This window comes from Mycteria americana, chromosome 3 (assembly GCF_035582795.1).
Source record: "Mycteria americana isolate JAX WOST 10 ecotype Jacksonville Zoo and Gardens chromosome 3, USCA_MyAme_1.0, whole genome shotgun sequence".
Classification (NCBI taxonomy): Eukaryota; Metazoa; Chordata; class Aves; order Ciconiiformes; family Ciconiidae; genus Mycteria; species Mycteria americana.
The window spans coordinates 2,044,675-2,062,866 of NC_134367.1; the positions used below are offsets into that span (position 1 = coordinate 2,044,675).

The 18,192-nt window shown below is 45.0% G+C and overlaps 1 protein-coding gene across 4 annotated transcripts in view; it reads right to left on the bottom strand.

The window, feature by feature from the left end:
• NCOA1 (nuclear receptor coactivator 1) overlaps positions 1–16,971 on the bottom strand; it is a 185,667-nt gene extending 168,696 nt beyond the window's left edge. For 2 of the 4 annotated variants that reach the window (XM_075497637.1, XM_075497635.1), the window contains exon 1: positions 16,661–16,971. The gene's annotated coding sequence lies outside the window, so the exon portion shown is untranslated. The remainder of the gene's footprint in view (positions 1–16,660) is intronic. The other 2 variants (XM_075497638.1, XM_075497639.1) reach the window with 1 other exon arrangement.
• Between the last annotated feature and the right edge of the window lie 1,221 nt (positions 16,972–18,192).

Consider the following 18,192-nt stretch of genomic DNA (forward strand, 5'->3'; position numbering starts at 1 on the left):
AACTCATGTCATCTGAAAATGCAATCTATAATATAAAGTTATAAAAAAAATATTCTAGGCTTCCCAAGAAATACAGTTCTGTTCATTTTTTGATATTTTGCTACTCCAATTTTTAAAGCAGGTTCTTCATCTTTTCACAAGGAAGTTGCGAGCAGTAGGGCTGCCAGGTTGTGCCCAAGAAAGGCCTTCTAAGAGACTTTCTCCCAAAAATCAAGTTAAATGAGAAACAAGAAACCTCATTTCTTACAGAAACCTGTACACGAGACACAACAACAGCTGAAATCCTTATTGCAGAAACCCCTAAAAATTCAAGTTATGGTTTTAGCATCAAAATGGAAATAGGTAGGCGCCAGCACTGGCATCTTTTTTTAATTCCACAGCTTTTCTGTTGCTCTGTGCTTTCAGACTGTGTGCAATTCACCATTTTGCTTGAAGCAAATAGGCAGTGCGAGGCAAGGCATGAAACGCTGAAGAGCTCCGTGCCAGAAACAACCAGCTCACCAGCGTAACTCGTTACCCGGCCGCACGACCGAGCTCTCCCCAGCCCTATGCTGGGAGTTCAAAGCAATTCTTCCCCCCCCGCCCCGCATAAAACATCAGGGTTGTTTTCTCAGCAAAATACCAAATACAAGAAAATCAATTATTTACGTCATTCTTTTAGCTGCAATTTGCAAAAAAAAAAAAAATTTTCACTGTATTTACACAGCACATGCATATCCACTACATTTGGAGCAGAAACGTCATTTAAACCATTCCAAGCAGAAATTACAGTCAATTCCAGGGATCCTGATAGGGTATAATACCCTACACAAATGTTGCCAAAACATAAAAAAACAGATGGATACCACGTGCATCTGTTGGAAGCAAACAGAACCTTGCCCGGGATAAAAATCTTCATAAACAATAAAGCCCTGCATATTTTTAGCTTGACTAAGAGGATTACACAAGGGTTTTACGAAGACATTTACACCAGTATTGACAAACTATACAGTAGCAATATGCCCACCCATGTAACTGCAGTACATACAGCAGCCATTCCTTTGGGAATTGCTTTCAAATACCAAGAGGCAAAAAATGATGCTCCGCTCCCGACACAGGACTTACCTGGCAGGAGGGAAAAAGGTGCTTGCAGCAGCGTTACGGCAGCACTATCGCATCCAGCAATGCTCATTTCCTCAATGCCACAGTCCCAAGGACAGTACTTAGAGTAAGTCCCCAAGATAAGGGGACTATTAAGGTCTAGTGCCACAACTATCGTATTATAAAGCCTTGGGGTGGGGCTTCACTTACAAACTTCCACATTAAGGCGCAGTTATTCAATTAAAGCAAAAAAAAAAAAAAACCCACACTACAAATCTGACACTTGGGTCTCACTGCACCCTAATATCAGCTTCGTCACCATTAGCAAAGTTAAGTTGAGCTGCAGTTGCAAGCTATGTGAAGAGATAGGTTATCAAGCCTAAGGGGAAATAATATTCTATAAATTTCATATACGTAAAAACCAGTTTGCAGTTTGAAGCAAGACAGAGCAATACAACACCGCCTTGTTCCCTCGACTTCAGCTACAGCTTGCAAGCTGGTACAGTTACATCAGCCATAATCAATATTTCCAAGTCATCAAGTGTCCGTCACGAGCAAGGTGGAATCGTTATCTACTACCTCAAATGCACAACCGCGGGCGAGTTCGTCAGTCCGCACTCCTTGAAGAATTGCTTAGCTGATCAACTTTACCCAAGCTGCACTTCAGGAAAACTCTTTCCTCTCCACCCCGGTTGTCAAAGCGCACCCAGCAGCCTCCTCTCTCAGTACGCTTGTTGATAAAGTGATATTCAAATGCAGAACCAGATTTTTAAAAGATGCTAATTACTGGCAGCATCTTAATGGCTTCATTAGAAACTAGAGCTTTCCATCAACACCAGAGATCATGCCAGTACATCAAGGAAAATAAACACTGGTTTCTTTTAATAAAAAAGGTATTTCTTCTTTAGGTATTGCCACCGCAATAAAAGTAGAGAGCACAACTCAAGGATTACAGTATTTCTTTCTTCAAAGTATCATTATTAAATATACACGCCTCAATAAGCAGCAGATATTTTTCCAATATCCATTTTCTGGGGGAAGCATTACAAAACAGCAAGGACATTTTGCCACTCTGTCACGACTCACTCCACAGATTTAACTTTGGATTAAAAGGTCCAGTATCTGTACTGACTAGAAAGGATCATTTTGTGGTTAAAACATGAGGTTATACATCAGAAAAATCTTGGATCTGTTCTCAGCTCTGCCATAAACATCCGCTAAGATCTTGAGGGAGTCCAGTTAAGGCAAATCAGAAAAAACACTCTTCCTTGAGAATCTGAGAGTAATTCTGTGATAAGAGTGAACTGTAGTACTTACACCATGGAAATACAACATCATTACTCCCAAATAAACTGATGTATGAAACGGTTGATTCCTAGTGTTCGCTTGTGTAGACAACCTGACTTTTCTCAATTTTCAGGAAACAATCATATTTACATGGGTAAAGTATTTCCATTCTAACACCTTCTCATCACTCTTCTGTAATTCAGCTTTTTCAGAAAAATATTTTCAGATTTGGTGGCCGAAACTTCTGCCTCTGAAGTTGGTTTGGACTTTTTTCCTTTTTGGTTGAAGAAGTGTTCTGGGGGGAAAAAAAAATTCCACGCCAAATACCTAACAGCCCTGGAGAGCCTGTCAAGCTAACAACCAAAAAATGTCTACAGCTGAATTTCTGGAGTTGGCCTTGAAGTCCTGGAGCCTTTAATCTATTGAAGAGAAACGGTAGTGCTTTCATATCTCACGAGAAATACTAAAGATAAATTCAAATGAATTTAGTGATTGTGAAGCTCAACTACCATAGCTGCAAGGATTATTAAAAAAAAAAAAAAACAATGGAGCAATTCACAGAATTTCAAATTCAGAGCAACAACTCGAGTATCAGACCATGCAAATGAATGATGAGGGTAGGGGAAAAAAAAAAAAAAAAAAACGGAGCCACTGACCAATGCTCAAGCAAAAATCCATCCTTTGCTCTCAGATAAGTGTCCTGATGCAACAAAAACAATATATAATTGTGCAGTAGTATTTACAGGCATCAAAGCACAGCCAGAGTGGAGCAAAAAATTCTGGCTCTTCTGCAATGAAAAGGTAGCAACATTATTTAGGCAACAGTTTTTACGGACGTTCTTAAATATTTAGACCTCTATGCCATGAACATAAATTGCTCATCTGGGACAGGCTTCAAGTGAATGTTGTTTAATAGATATCACCAGCTTCAATAAATTAGGCTTACATGAAAAATAGTTAATAATGCTCAAGTTGGCTATTAAATACTTGCCACTATTTATGTAGCATATATTAAAGAAGTGCCTAGGTAGTAACTGAACAAATTCCCATTAAAACACAAATATAAATGCCCTATTTTATAATTACGTGGCTACAGTGACAGCTATATTTGCCCAGCTCATGGTTGACTTCACCTAAGGGTCTATTGTGGAACACAGACAGCTCACCCAAAGCAATTTTCATAACAAAAGTCTAAATATTGAAGTATTATTTCCTCAAAACCTTTGGTAAACTACTGTAGCTGCATAAGACCCATAATCCAAAAGAGTAAAGCGCAGCTAGAACTGAAAAAGAAGAGAGGGTAAAAAATATTACATGTTTGAGAGAACAGGAGGGTATTCTTCCTGAATTTTTTTACTGTAAATATACACTAAATCATTACTCAGATATTTATCTCAACACTTCATGCCTATGAAAACTGCTGATATATTTTTAGTCTGAAAATCCTTAATCACAAGCATGCCAGCAATAAAGAGACTACAGTCCATATAAGTTCTTACGTGACATTTTACAAGTATGCCACTACTTGCAACGAGGATTATTTGAATTTAAAGACAGTTGAAGACAGAACTTAAACACAGCTTGGGTGTATCAACCCAACAGGAATCAAGGTAAGCAAAATGCAGACTGCATATATTATTAAATATTATGCTTACATGACTACAAAAAGTGTACTAAATATCACATTACACAACATTTCAGAGGTAAGACAAGAAATGACAAATATACTTGAATCATGGCAGTCCCTCCCTAAGTAGCTTATTTGTTTGTTTAGTTTCAGGCACAATGGGAGCTTGGGCTAATTCAGGTTGCCTGTTACTACCTCATTATAAATACTAATTACTGCTATTACTTACTAAACGTTTATTTGGGTTAACCTATAATGCAAGCCAAGATGCCTTTTCAAGTCTATCTCAGAAGCCCAGCAGGAGCAGTTGTGATTCCAAAGCGAGTGCAAAGACAGTATTTTATACAGACTTTCTCCTCCTCTCTAACAAGCACTAGATTTTTAGGAAGAATTCCAGTCCTTCAGTACACCAAAAATCCTTCAGAAGGATGCATTCGTTGTGAGAAGTAATTCATCCGAGTCTTCACCCACAGCAGCATGAGGGCAACTCTTAGGAAGTGCAGGTAGGGCAAAGCCTCTTGGGGAAGGGAGAAGGGGAGGCAAGTTCAACTCTTCTCCCTTTAAAAAGGGAGGACTTTGGTTTAAATTACCTTAGTAATGTTTTGCAGTTAAGTTCAAAGTGCTTTGCCATCAGCTAATTAATCCTTGATAGAGCAAGTGACATACTTGTTAATTTTTGGTAGGAGTAAAATCAAGAAGGAGGACAAGCAAATTACTTAAGCCAAAAAAATGAGGTTTCAAGCCATCTCAAACCAATGAAACATAAAATGTTCTTTAGCAAACAGCAGCATATCCTCAGTCTGAACACAGGCAATCACCAGTTAGTTCAGACCCTTCTGTACTGACTTAACAGATAACATTTGGATAATCCTTTTATCATTTCATAACATAAATGACTGAAATAGGTACTAAAAATGAGGCCCAAGAGCTCTACCCACCGGTAAGCAAAAAAAAAAAAAAAAAAAACCAAACCCCGACAAAAACCAGATAAATTATTCCATAGAGAGCAATATCCAGTAATTTCAATCCAACTAGCTTCTGCATTTCCGAGTTCTGTGTTTCTTTAGCAAATCTGTGCCTGTGCATCAGCCAGCCACGTCTCCAAGTACATGCATACTAATTTTCTCCCACATGAGAATTCTCATAGGTCATTTCAGAGAAAAAAAAAGATAAGGGCTTTTATTTCTTTTTTTAATGAGGATGAGGTTCAAAATGGCCAGGTACACAAAACCTGTGATGTATTCAAGGAGCTTACAGAGATAAGACTGTTCATAACATTTTCAGGGACCTTGAACTGAGGATGTGGTAGCCTTATACAGCAAAGTAGGAAATGAGTCTGGAATAAACAAAGCTTGGTTTCCATACTCAAGGAACAAAAAACATCTCTGGAAACACAACTGACTGCAAAAGAGGAGAAAGACCATCTTCAATTTTGATCATCTGCTGTGAACAGAGGGATGGAAAGAGCTCAAGGCTCAGACAAAGAGTCTTGACGATATAAATTTACAGCCACTGATGCCTGACCTTTCTACGCAAGTGATCTAATCCCCTTGCAAAGCATCGCAGTGTCGTCCCCCAGGTGCAATACTGTGTTATTCCATCTCTACCACACGTTGCTCTCAAGCCCACGCCATAAGAATTTCAAGAACCAACTGAATGCAGCCACTGGATTAGGAGAGGAACCTCTGCCACCACCTGAAGAAAAATTCAAAAGCTTTGAATACATGTGAGTTAGAGTCAAAACGATCAATACTTCCACAGCACCCTGCCAATGAATGACCATCCTGCCATGGGTGGATCAAGCTACAAGGATCCTAGTAGCATTTCTGTAAAGACCATCTCCTCTTCACTGCTCAACAGGAAAGAAGCAGCTCTCCTTCTGCTTTCCATGTTTGCATTCTCTACCATGACCCTTCCTCGCTTGTACTCTTTCATTATCTTCTACTGATGGAGAAACAGAACAGCCTTTTAGAATTCCCAGCACTTGGAAGACGTAACTTCCACTCATCACAACAGAGAACACTTAATCCTACAGCCTGTTCACGTGTTTGAAGTTCCAGATAGCCCTTTTTCACTGCTAGGAACACAAGGACTACTTTCCTTGTGCAGAAACCTTTGTTGCCATTGAGAAATGCCTTATATCTACGTAAGTCATCTTCTAAAGGTGGAAACTACTTGCTGATTAAATCCAGTTTGCAGCAATTTCCTAAATTATTTCACCAGCAAGAGCTGATGAGAACAATAGCTCTGCGCTGAGCCACATGTATCATTCTGTGGGTTAGGAGAGAACTCATTTAGTGCTCTAAATCTCATTATAACTTGCTGATCGGGATGTAAAATACGCACTTATCTCTGAACTGAAGGCTTTTAAACAGCTTGAAACAAACTCAGCTCTTCTGTCTTCAAGTAGCAGTTGTTTCTTATTCCTCACACTTTGGGAGGCCTATCTGAAGAACTCTCTTAGTAAACAAATTAAAATTATATTGCTGTATTGGATTTAGACAATTTAAATAAAAAGTTAAACGCTGTAGGCCAACTGTTCAAAGAGTAAATGCAGATACAAGGGTCAAATACCAGATCTCCAAATTTCCCCATGGCAAGCTGGACGAGCCTGTGCCCATCTGTGAAATGGGAATACTCTCCTGCTCCCCAGAGATGATGCTTACACTTATAAAAAGTCCCCAGTAGTCTCTGGACCATGAGGGGCTTTGTTTCAACAAGCAGGAGTTCTCAAAGGTGCATAAATTTGCAGCAGGACATGACTCCGGGGGCAGATGGAGTGGTGCAATAGCCCTGACAGCGCTACGCTGCCAAACACCCAACTGCAGCAACCTCCAGTAGATTTAGTATCAAAGTTTCCCCCATCAGCAGACTAATGGGTAGCATGGAGGGAGAAAAATAATTCCAGGCTAGTATTCTTTGGGGGGTTTGTTGCCTTTTTTTTAATTTTTAATGGCTGTTCTGTGTATTTTCCCCTTGCACTTTAAACCTCTGCAATGAAACTTAAATCTTGTTTAACTAGATTCATTTAAACTGTTTTTACAAACCCCGAAGAGTTTATTTCCAGCCCGCCAGCTGCACACAAAATGTATGAATTACCGAATGTAGGTATTTTCCAGCATCCAGGAGGAAACCCGAGAGTAAAAGCATGCTTCTTGTTTTTAAAATACCTCCTTAAAAAGCCTTCAGAAGTTATTTAATACTGTTTTCAAGAAGTCCACGGTATCTCTGTAATCATACATTCTGTGGCAAGAGTAGGAATTCAGGAATCCAGCTCTCCTTGCACGTAGCACCATGCACGCACACCTATAAGCAAGTCAACAACCACAGTGACAAGCAGGGCTGTTCTAAGTTTGGGAACTAAGGCTGCATTTTTTTTGGAGGCCATCAGCAGCAACGTGTTTCTGCTTTTTTAGTGACATACACACACGCTTGGCCTCCCAAACCAGATTCTCCCTTCCTGCCCTTCTACTGGATGACATTTCTCCCCAGCAGGACTTGGTCATCAACCTTTCTGCACCACAAAATAAAAGCGCTGGTGCTGCCCCCACCCCACCTAAAAAGCACACCGCATTCTCCACAAAACAGGACACAAAAATTATGTTTATTCTCTTTCTGCACCCTCCAGCCCTGCTGACCTGGCCTGACCAACCTATGACACTGCACCACCTCCCTAACACCGAATGCCAAAACCTTTGCTCCCCATCTTCCATGCTCACCCCAGCTTTCCAAAGCAGGACTCGTCACATCCTCATCCACCATCTCCATCCTCCCTTCTCTACAATCTCATAGAATCATAGAATCATTTAGGTTGGAAAAGACCTTTAAGCTCATCAAGTCCAACTGTAAACCTAACACTGCCAAGTCCACCACTACACCACGTCCCTAAGCACCACATCTACACATCTTTTAAAAATCCCCAGGGACGGTGACTCCACCACTTCCCTGGGCAGCCTGTTCCAGTGCGGGACAACCCTTTCAGTGAAGACATTTTTCCTAATATCCAATCTAAACCTCCCCTGGCACAACTTGAGGCCATTTCCTCTCGTCCTATCACTTGTTACCTGGGAGAAGAGACCGACCCCACCTCTCTACACCCTCCTTTCAGGCAGTTGTAGAGAGCGATGAGGTCTCCCCTCAGCCTCCTTTTCTCCAGGCTCAACAACCCCAGGTCCCTCAGCCGCTCCCCATCAGCCTTGTGCTCCAGACCCTTCCCCAGCTCCGTTGCCCTTCTCTGGACACGCTCCAGCCCCTCCATGTCTCTCTGGGAGTGAGGGGCCCAACACTGAACACAGCACTCGAGATGCAGCCTCACCAGTGCCAGGTACAGGGGACGATCGCTGCCCTAGTCCTGCTGGCCACGCTATTCCTGACACAAGCCAGGATGCTGTGGCCTTCTTGGCCACCTGGGCACACTGCTGGCTCATATTCAGCCGGCTGTCGACCAACACCCCCAGGTCCTTTTCCACCAGGCAGCTTTCCAGCCACTCTTCCCCAAGCCTGTAGTGTTGCATGGGGTTGTTGTGGCCCAAGTGCAGGACCCAGCAACCAGAAGTGCACGCACACCTGCAAACCCCAATTTTACAGCTCTTTGCAGGTGCTGACAACTCCTGAGTGCCACCACGAGGACCCACCTACACCGAGGGTCCTGCAATAGCTTACTCACACTCAGCATCAGGAATTACTGCCTTCACATCGCAAAATACCCTGTTTTGAAGCAGTCTGCATACCACAAGCGTATGCATGCCACAGTTTGGGAACCTCTGCTCTAAAGAATGAAAGCCATCAGATGCCTGTCATCAGAGCTACTTGTTGATGACACAGAGACTGCTGGAGCTAAGCCTCTTGAGGTTTGCTGGCAAATTGAAGGAAAGTTGCACCCAATTTAATAAATCCACATACACAACCAGAGCGGTCGAGTGCACGAGGTACTTGAGAATAACCTGTCAAGTCCCTTTTACCTTTCACTAACACCCGACTACTTAGGCAAATTATCCAATTGCTGTGATTCTGTTTTATTCACCTGAAAAAAAGAGAGCGCAAAAAATTGGAATCATATTTCTTTGCCTTGCAGGGGCATTACAAAAGGTAGCCAATATATGTGCGATGCTCTGTTCATATCAAAAATGAATGTCATAAAGCAGCTTATCATCGAAAAACATTAGAAGAAAATTAAGTAGGTTGCAAAATCAAGCACTAAAAATTATAGAGTAACAGATTTTATGATCATCTGTGCAACCTTAATCCGTTCCACTTTGTTAGTCCAACCCATACAGTGAATAAGTCGGAGAATCTATGGAAAAATATCATGTGGCTACAAAATTATAATTACAGTTGCATCTGTTTTTCCTAACTTTTGAATGTTCAGCTTTACAAACGAAATAGCTTTTTGATTTAATGGAACTTCCCAGGTTTTGGTTCTAGCCTGCAATATCAAACTGTACTTTTTTTGATATGTTCTATTGAAACATTTCATCCACCACAGTTCAGAAAACTATATTAAATTATCACATTATGTCACAGGGAAACATTTAATTAATAGAGTTTAGGTAGTTTATTTTTTCATTTTCACTGTATTTGAAAAATAAACTAGATTAAAGTATATTTACCAGATAGTTATTTTCCATACAGCAAGCTTTGTATATACAATATTGTTTCCATTTCCAACAACAACAAAAGCGTAAAATCAGGCCAAATGCTATTTTCAATGGCATTTTTAAGTTCCTTAAAGCTTTTTTTTCTCATTTATTTTGGGCCTTCAAAGGGATTATCACCATTGCATCTTCAAAAACACAGAGCTTCATGCCAACTCCGTCAAGTCTGGGTAAACTGTTTTAAAGGTTAAGGACATAACTATTAAGCTAGCTGTCAGAGGTGCTGGGATCCCACAACTTCCCCCGTGCCTTCAGTGGATATTCCACACTGAAGGCAATCTGATTACACTACAATACGAATCTGGGAATGCAATTTCAGACACCCAGGGAAAATTCACGTCGAAGTTTTTTCACAAAGAACACTGAAAAACAACCTCTATAGAAAAATATTTGCTGGGACAATAGGATACAGCTGAAAGAGTACCAAGAAAGCTTGAAACAGTATAAATACAAAGTATATTCTAAAACGCTGGATTTTCATGACCTTAATTTAAAAGAAAGCAAGAGTTAGGTGCTGCCAAAGGCAGAGCTAGTTTCAGTCCTTGTTCCTACCCTGTGAGTCAGAGGCCCGCATAACATGGTGTTTTACCTGATCCTTCACCAGCGCCTCTCACTTATTCCATAAACCAACGTTCTTAAAATGACATTTGGAGACATGAACAGAGGTATTTGACACATCAGTTCCATTCCAAGAAATTCTAACTACTCATAGAATAGCAGATTAGGCTTCACACTAATTACATTTCAATACACATCGGGACTTTGTGCCCAGCTTTACAGTAAGTTGAGATATAAGCACATTGTAAATGCTCAAGGTTCATGTCCTCAACAACATTGTGCATGCAGCATTTCATTATTAAATTTGAACTTACAAGTCACATAACAATGCAGCATGATCTATTGGGTTCTGCTATAAATGTTTCTATTATAAAGTTTCCAGAGTGTCCAGTTATCATTCCTTCAATCCTAACGCAGCATCTTCCATCATTAAAAAAAAATACTTGTCTGGTATTCACCTTTCAGCTGAGCGCCATTCGCAACTGGAGCATGGAAGAAAGTCTGGCAAACTCATCCTGCCAAGCTTCCCTGTTAAAACTCTGCTTGGAAATCTCTGCTCATAAAAAAGAAACAGGTAGCATAACTGCCAGCTGTTTACAGAATTAGTGGGAAGACCCAGGACTCAACAATCATATTTAAGAAACGCATGAAAAGCAAAGCAATCAAGCTTACACACCCACCCAGTCTACAACAGGTTTAACTCTAGCTAGTTGTTTATTTTCACATAATTTTTCCAGTATGATTTAAAATAACTGGTCACAAGCATGTGTCAAAATCCTTTTCAGGTTAGTCAGACTTTTGTTTAAAAAAAACCTTCAAAGACAGAGGCTGCCTAGCACTTCCACTAAAAAGTTCATCTCTCAACTTATTCAAGATCTCTGAAGTATGTTGATAAAACTGGATGCAAAGTCTCAGATTAAGAGCAAAACACAGGCTCTGGGGGAGAGGAGAAGAGAGGGAGGATAGGTAGTAAGTATGGTATTCACAAGAAATAAGAAGAAAGAGAAGTTAAGCAGTCCAAGCTGCAAGATTTCCTGTACAATTTACACATGAATCTGATTTAATGGTCTGAAAAGTTCAGGGCTTTTCTCTCTTATTTCTTCAAGCCAGGAATTATACAATGTTAACAGAAAAGGAAAGATAAAAGAGAAGAAGATATTTAGTTTTCATTGTTAAACTCTCAGTGCAGTTTTACTGAAAGATTATAATACCTACTCTTTTTTTTTGTTATTACTGAAACAGCAAATACTATTCTGAAACCTTCTGGACAGGGGATCCCTGTGCTGTGGGTTGGAATCTCTCTCCCCTCCTGAGGCCCTTATTGCCAAAGACAGCATATGCTGCATACAGGAGAAAACACTAACATTAGGGGTATAACTTTATCAACACCTAACCACTTCGATATGTGCGATACCATTTAATATCATTTGATCCCAAAGTAGTGTTGTGATCTAAACTTATCCCTCCATTCACAATCAGGATCTGAATTCCACATATGTGGGAAAGCTACTGATTTGTTTGGGTTTTAAACAGTTCCTCATTCATAATTTCATCATACGAATACAAGAAACAAGCCTACTTCTTGCCTTGCCTGGCATATTGCCTTATTTTTTAAGTCTTCACACTCTGGAAATTCCAAAAAAAATGAGACCCTTGGGATTTCAGATGTCACATTAAAAAAGGGGGAAAAAATTAAGCCAAAGAAACACTGTTTTGAGCTTGTTTCATAGCATATTCCACGATAGATAATTAAAAATAAACACAAAATAAACATAAATAGCTTAAAATAGATATTTTAATGGATTTGTGTTCCAAAATAGCTAGTTGCAGGATCAGCCTTGACTGGGACATTTCTGACACTTGTTTAAAATAGGACCTAACACTTAAGGATCTTTTCCCCCTGCAGAAAAATACAAACACATTTAAGAGCCCCTCCACCGGTCAGCTTTAAGAAGCTGACAATTTGGGGATCCTTAGAGCAAAATATGGATACTGTAGAGTTCACTAACCAAGGCAAGTCAGCAAACTGTTGACTTACATATTCACCGCACTGTTTTCTTTTCGTAGATCATCTTCCTGTAACTGGCCAACTTGTATCGGCTTCGCTAAATCGAGGCAAATCTCTGCGTGGACACACACCGGTTTAAACACGACTGCCAGGAGAGCTTGCCTCAGCTTACAGAACATAATAAACCAGTAAGCAGGTTTAAACAGATTTAAGAATATCTATGTGAAGATTTACCTAAGTTGGTTAACAAATCTACCTAGTTTAGGCCACGCAACCCTGTCCATCAGACACAAGCACTTGGGTGAGGATTCTCATTGCAAGGTCTGTGCACAAAAACCCGTCCTCGCTTTTTCCCCACTCACCCAAGGGCATCTAAGGGAAACATCCCGCTGCTCCTTGTGCTGAGACGCGTTGGACTTACTTCCCAGTCAATTGGGTCAACCGCACGAGAACCTACCTATCTTTTCAGGGGAAACAGTAGGAACAGTATTGCAGGATTATCAGCGCAGAAGCTATTTAGCCTGCATTTTCCCTGCGGAGCGTACTGGCGCTAGCCCAAAGCCAAGAGAAGCCTAGTTTCTAACCTACATTCCCAGCCAGGTAAATTAGTTCAGGCTTAAAGAACCTCCAAACCAGTTCAGCAGTTTTTTGCTTTGTAAATGACAGGAGCCCAGGTAAAGCGTATGGTGCTGACACATCCTTTATACCTAGACCAGGCCTGTGAGTGCTTTAAAATTTGTCCCACAGCAAAGCCACAGCATTTAAAATGGTCAACTTTACATGGAGATGCTGCCGTAGTGGTAAAAACCTGTTCTGCATTGCCCTGACTCACATGTGCAAGGCTAGGTATGCAAGGAGTTGAAGCCGTTTACAAGCAAGCCATAATTTTTAATATTGCAGCTACAGGCAAACATCCTATTCCAGATCCTGCTGTGCCAGGGGAAGAGGTTAAAGCTCCTGGCCATTCTCAGACCGATCAGCAGAGCTACTCCTGTGAATCCTCCCTTGCCCACCATGGCTCCGACGGGCTGGATCAGCCCCGGCTGTGGGGAGGCAGGCAGAGGGCTCGCCCAGGTGCCAGCAGCACGACAGCAGGCAGTCACCTCCCCACAGACCATAAAGCGCTGGTTCACTGCAATGTTATTACAAAAAAAACCCCCCAAAAATCAATATTAGGCTGCTAATATGCTGTGACTACTGACTCTCCTGCTGCCCACCACCATCCAGCTGCTTCCCCATCACCCTTGGCTCCTCCACCTCTTTAGGTTTAGGTTTTTGGAAGCAGAGTCCACTTTGGCTCTATTTTTGCGTCACTCCTACCCCACTGCAAACCCGGTCCGTGCCTGGGGTTCCTGGATGCTGCAGCAATACAAATAACATAGAACCGCCAATAAAAATTGCTTGTTTGTATCTGCCAGCAATTAAAGCTCGTACGTAGAAGTGGTGGTGGCCACATGCTACGGGGTATTACACACCGCGTTGGCCTTTCAGGAATACCTGGTTAAAATATTTACCTGTTAGTCCAAGCCCTTCCTGCTTAAAATCCTGTCTTTAAAGGCAGAATCTAACTTTAAAAACTATTTTTTTTTATTCCTCCTCTTTGATCAAAGAGATAAGAGCCACGCTTCAAAGAAACACAGTCAACCAAGCAAAACAAGAATAACTCGTCATATAAATAGTTTCCTTATACAAAATATACTGTTTTTCAACTGGCAAACTATTTATGCAGGAGACGGGATATTTTTAGTAGTAGCACTCACACCTTCATTTCTGGCAATCCCTGCAACGTCTCATGCAAATTACCCCCCTCAGATTAGCAAGCAACAAGGTGCTGATCTCCAGCAGATCTGTTCCTTGAAAATATGCTTATATAATTAAGTAAGCCTAATAATCCTAAAGGCTTCAAATATTTGTAACAGCCCACCCAACAACCATGCCAAGAGACCCAAGTCAACAGAGGGCACATGTTCCCAAACGCAGACTTTTACAATGTGAGAATGACAGTGATATTGCTCCAATAAATCTACAGTGGAAGTGTATGACTAATTGTATGAATTAGTCATGCAGTTGTGAGCATGTGTCGTAGCATTATCAGAGGGCAAGGCTCGGGGAAAACACGCACGCTAAAAAATCAAAGTCGGCCCGTAGTGAATAAGAAGTCAAGGCCTGCCTTCTGAAGAGCCAAACCCCCCGCTCGCCTCTCAGGAAGCCTATTTGTTTTGGAAGCAAGGATTTGTGCTGCCATATTGTTTGGCAACATGTTTCAAACAACAGATACCCATCTTGAGCAAATAAGTTGAGATTTAACATTTCATCATGCCCATCGGCTTTGAGCCAGGTGCAGCATTGCCAAAGTTACTACTGTTTATTATCTACCATCAAGAGCTGTTTGTCCCCTTAAGTGGCAACTTGAACTTTAATCATTTTCACAAAACAGCTCTGCAAAGCTGCGGATACTACACCACTTACCAAGCTCCCCTGCAAATTTGTGGCTTTGCATCCATCTTTTCCTGGTTTACAATGTTTCTCTCCCCGCTGCTGTGCAAGAGGCCTAAGTATATGGCTACAGATGCACACATGCTATGTATAGTTCCATATGTAATGTATATTTTTTACTTTCTCTTGTATAAGAAAGCTGATGGCCACAGCATAAAGAGCTCGGAACACATGCATGTTTGCTGAAATATTCTGCAGGCAGAAGATCACAGCCTCTAAACTACAATGGGACAGCACGCCTCTAGAAAAGTAAAAGAAGCATCCTTTTTTGGTTCATATAAATTTACCATCTTGCTACTAGAACTTACCAGGTATATTACTCCTTATATATATATATATACACACACATGCAAATTTTACACACACATATATATATGTATATCCTGCCAGCCCACACAAACCAGGTCTTTTTTTTTTTTTTCAGTCTAAACCAGCAACACGAAGAATACAAGCCATGAGACAGGGTGAAGAACATACAAGCACCACCCACACGAGTCCAAATTTCCAGTTTTAATATACTTTGCTGTGTCACTCTTTTTTTTTTTTTTTTTTTTGGCTATGCTGTACTTGGGGGAGTAAAAATTTCATATCTACTGTACGCTGATTAAGCTTGCAGTGGAAGCAAGCAGCAGCCCCAGACAGCACTCCACACCTTTCCACCTTTGCAAACACAGTCCTTCGGGTGCAAAAAAATCGGGAGATCGTCACCGAACGCGCACGACCCAGTTCTCAGCCACTGAAAGGTCAGAACGCACCTAGGAAACTGGAGGGCTTGAGAGTGTCTAGCAACCTACATCGGAAGGAAACGGCCTTTCCGCAACAGATTTTTCTACCGCTACATGTCATATTCCAGCAGCTAGAGCCCCCCCGCTGCACAAACCGGGGCTACCACTTGCATATGCACCGTCAGGTATTTGGGATTATTTGCAATCTGCTGCTGGTCCGTGTCTCTAAGAGAAAAATGAAGCAAATTTAGGGCAAGCACTCTGCTAGGAGCGGGGAGGTGGACGCCAGCTTTGCCACCAGCCTCCTGCGGAGCCCCCCCAAGCCTGGAAGCCCAGGCACCCCCTCCGAGAAGCCCGCTTCCCCACACACCCTGCCTGACAACCCAGCCGTTCCCTGCTCCGATGGACCCAAAACCCACCCGGTACCTCACGGCCACCTCCGGCTCTCCCTGACCGAGCGACCGCCTTGCCTTAGCGCTGAACTTACTTGCCTCCACTGACAACCGAAACCGCCCCGCCGGGGCCGGGGGGTGGTTTTGGGGGACACAGACACACACAGCCCAGGGGGGACACACGATGCCACACGCAGACAAAGAGCTGTCACCTAAAAACGCCACCAAACGGAGCGTCCTCCCTGCCCAGGGGGGTCCGCGGGCCCCCACAGGCCCAGCCGCGGCCCCGCTGCCTCCCCTCAGCCATCTTCCAGCCGGGAAGGGGCTGGGGGGGGGGGGGGGGAAGGAGGAAAACTGCTTTTTCACTTTTTAAATCAACTTTAAATTAATAATAATGGGGGGGGGGGGGCACTGAGGAAAGGGAGGGCTGGGATTTAACCACCCGAGGCGGGAGGGGCTCCGCCGCGCTGGGTCCCCCGGGGCGGCCCTCCTCAGCCCCCCGCGGGAGAAGGAGGGCGGGCGAGGGGAGGGGAGGGGGGGAGGCCGCGGCGCCCCTCCGCGCTCCGCCCGCCGCCATGGCAGCCCGGGGCGGGGGGCCGGGCCGTCCCCCGTCCCCCCGCCGCGCCCGCCCCCGCCGTGACAGCTGCGCCTCCCCGCAGGCCGGGGGCTGCGGCGGGCGGCGGGGGCCGGGGGCGGCGTGCCGGCCCCGCCAGACACACCCCCGCCCTGCGCGGCGGGGCGCCCCGGCCGGCCTCCCCCCTCGCCTGCCCGCCCTCTCTCCCTCCCTCCCTCCCGCCCCGCCGCCAGCTGCGGCGCGGCCGGGCGCCACTCACCTGCCGCCGCTGCCTGGGTGACAGCCGCCTCCCCCCCCGCCGGGGCTGAGGCCGCGGAGCTCAACGGGCAACGCGACAGCGACTCCCCCGGCCGGGCGGCGGGGGCGGCCCCGGGGGGGCTGCCGGCTCGCAGCAGCCCCCGCCGCGATCGCGGTGACCGGAGCGGTGGCGGGCGGCGGGCGCTGCTGGGGGCCCCGGCTCCCGCTGCGGGGCTCCCGGGCACCCGGGGCCCCTTGCCTGGGCGGCGCGGCGCGGCTGCGGGGCTCCGGCTTGCTCGCCGCTCTCCCTCCCGGCGGGACGGGGCGGAGCTGGGCACGGAGGACGAGGGGGGCGGTGTCGGAGGAGGCCGCCGCGGCCCGGCCCGGATCCCTCCTCCTCCTCCCTCAGTCGCTGCCGGCCGCCATCTTCCCTCCCACCCTCCCCCCCCCGTGGCCTCTCACCGCCCCACGGCCCGGCCCGGGCGGCGGCAGCGCGGGGCGGAGGCGCTGGGGAGACCGCGGCCCCTCCGCCGCCGCCCCCCGGGAAGGGGCAGGGGGAGGCGGGCGCCATCTTGGTGGCAGAGGGGGCGGCCGGGGCCTGCCCACCGCGGCCTGGGGGGCTCCGACGGCGCCGTGCCCCGGGCAGGCGCTGCCCTCCGAGCCCGGGACCCCTCTGGTGCCATCACCCGTGTCCCCACAGTGGCCTCAGCCTCGGGCCTGCCCTCCCCACCCCTCACACCTCCCCAGTCCGAGGCCCAGTGCGGCCTCTCCCGCCTGCCCCGCCACCTCAAACCCAGGCCCCGGCTGTCGGACCAGGCTCGACCAGCCCGACCCGCCCCCCAGGGCGAAGAGGCCTTTTTTGGGCTCGGGGTCTCCTCGTCCCGCTCACCTGGCAGGAGCTGCTGTCACTGAGCAGAGGCATTTTGTGCTGGAAATTACCTGTAGGGGTTTGTTTCGCAATCATCTTCCCCAACGAGGCTTCAAGGAAGACTTGAAGGCCTTTGTCTTGCGTTAGCGTTGTTCTCCATCTAGGCATCAAAAGGGCTGAAACGTGCCTTGGATCAGCCAGGAACACTGAAATGAAGTTCAGTAAGGAGAATGGGGTGACAGACGGTCCCACGCAGACCTCAGCCCGCCGTTCGGTCTCCTCACTGTCATTTTCGGCTATTTGCACGCAAAGCTGCCGCACGCTGAACAGTCGCAATTGCTCTGTCGACTATTTTATCACATTCGGGCTGTATCTGGTTACATTATTCATCCTCTCTGTGGAACTGTGAAATCCCCAAACACCTTGTGTGTCATGAGGCAAAACAACTCAATGGGTTGAACAGTTAAAATAAACCAGAGCTTCAGGTGGTTCATTTTCCTCCATGGGGTCTTTTTATTCCTCAGAGGCTTGAGAGTACCTGTGTTACAACAAAACAAATTGGCCTTAAAAGGCCCGGTCAAACATATAGCATCGCAAATCCACCCGGTGTGGTCACCCACATCGTCATCTGATCTGGATTTTTGTCTTCCTCAGAAACTCACACCTTTATTTGGGCTCCTCATGGT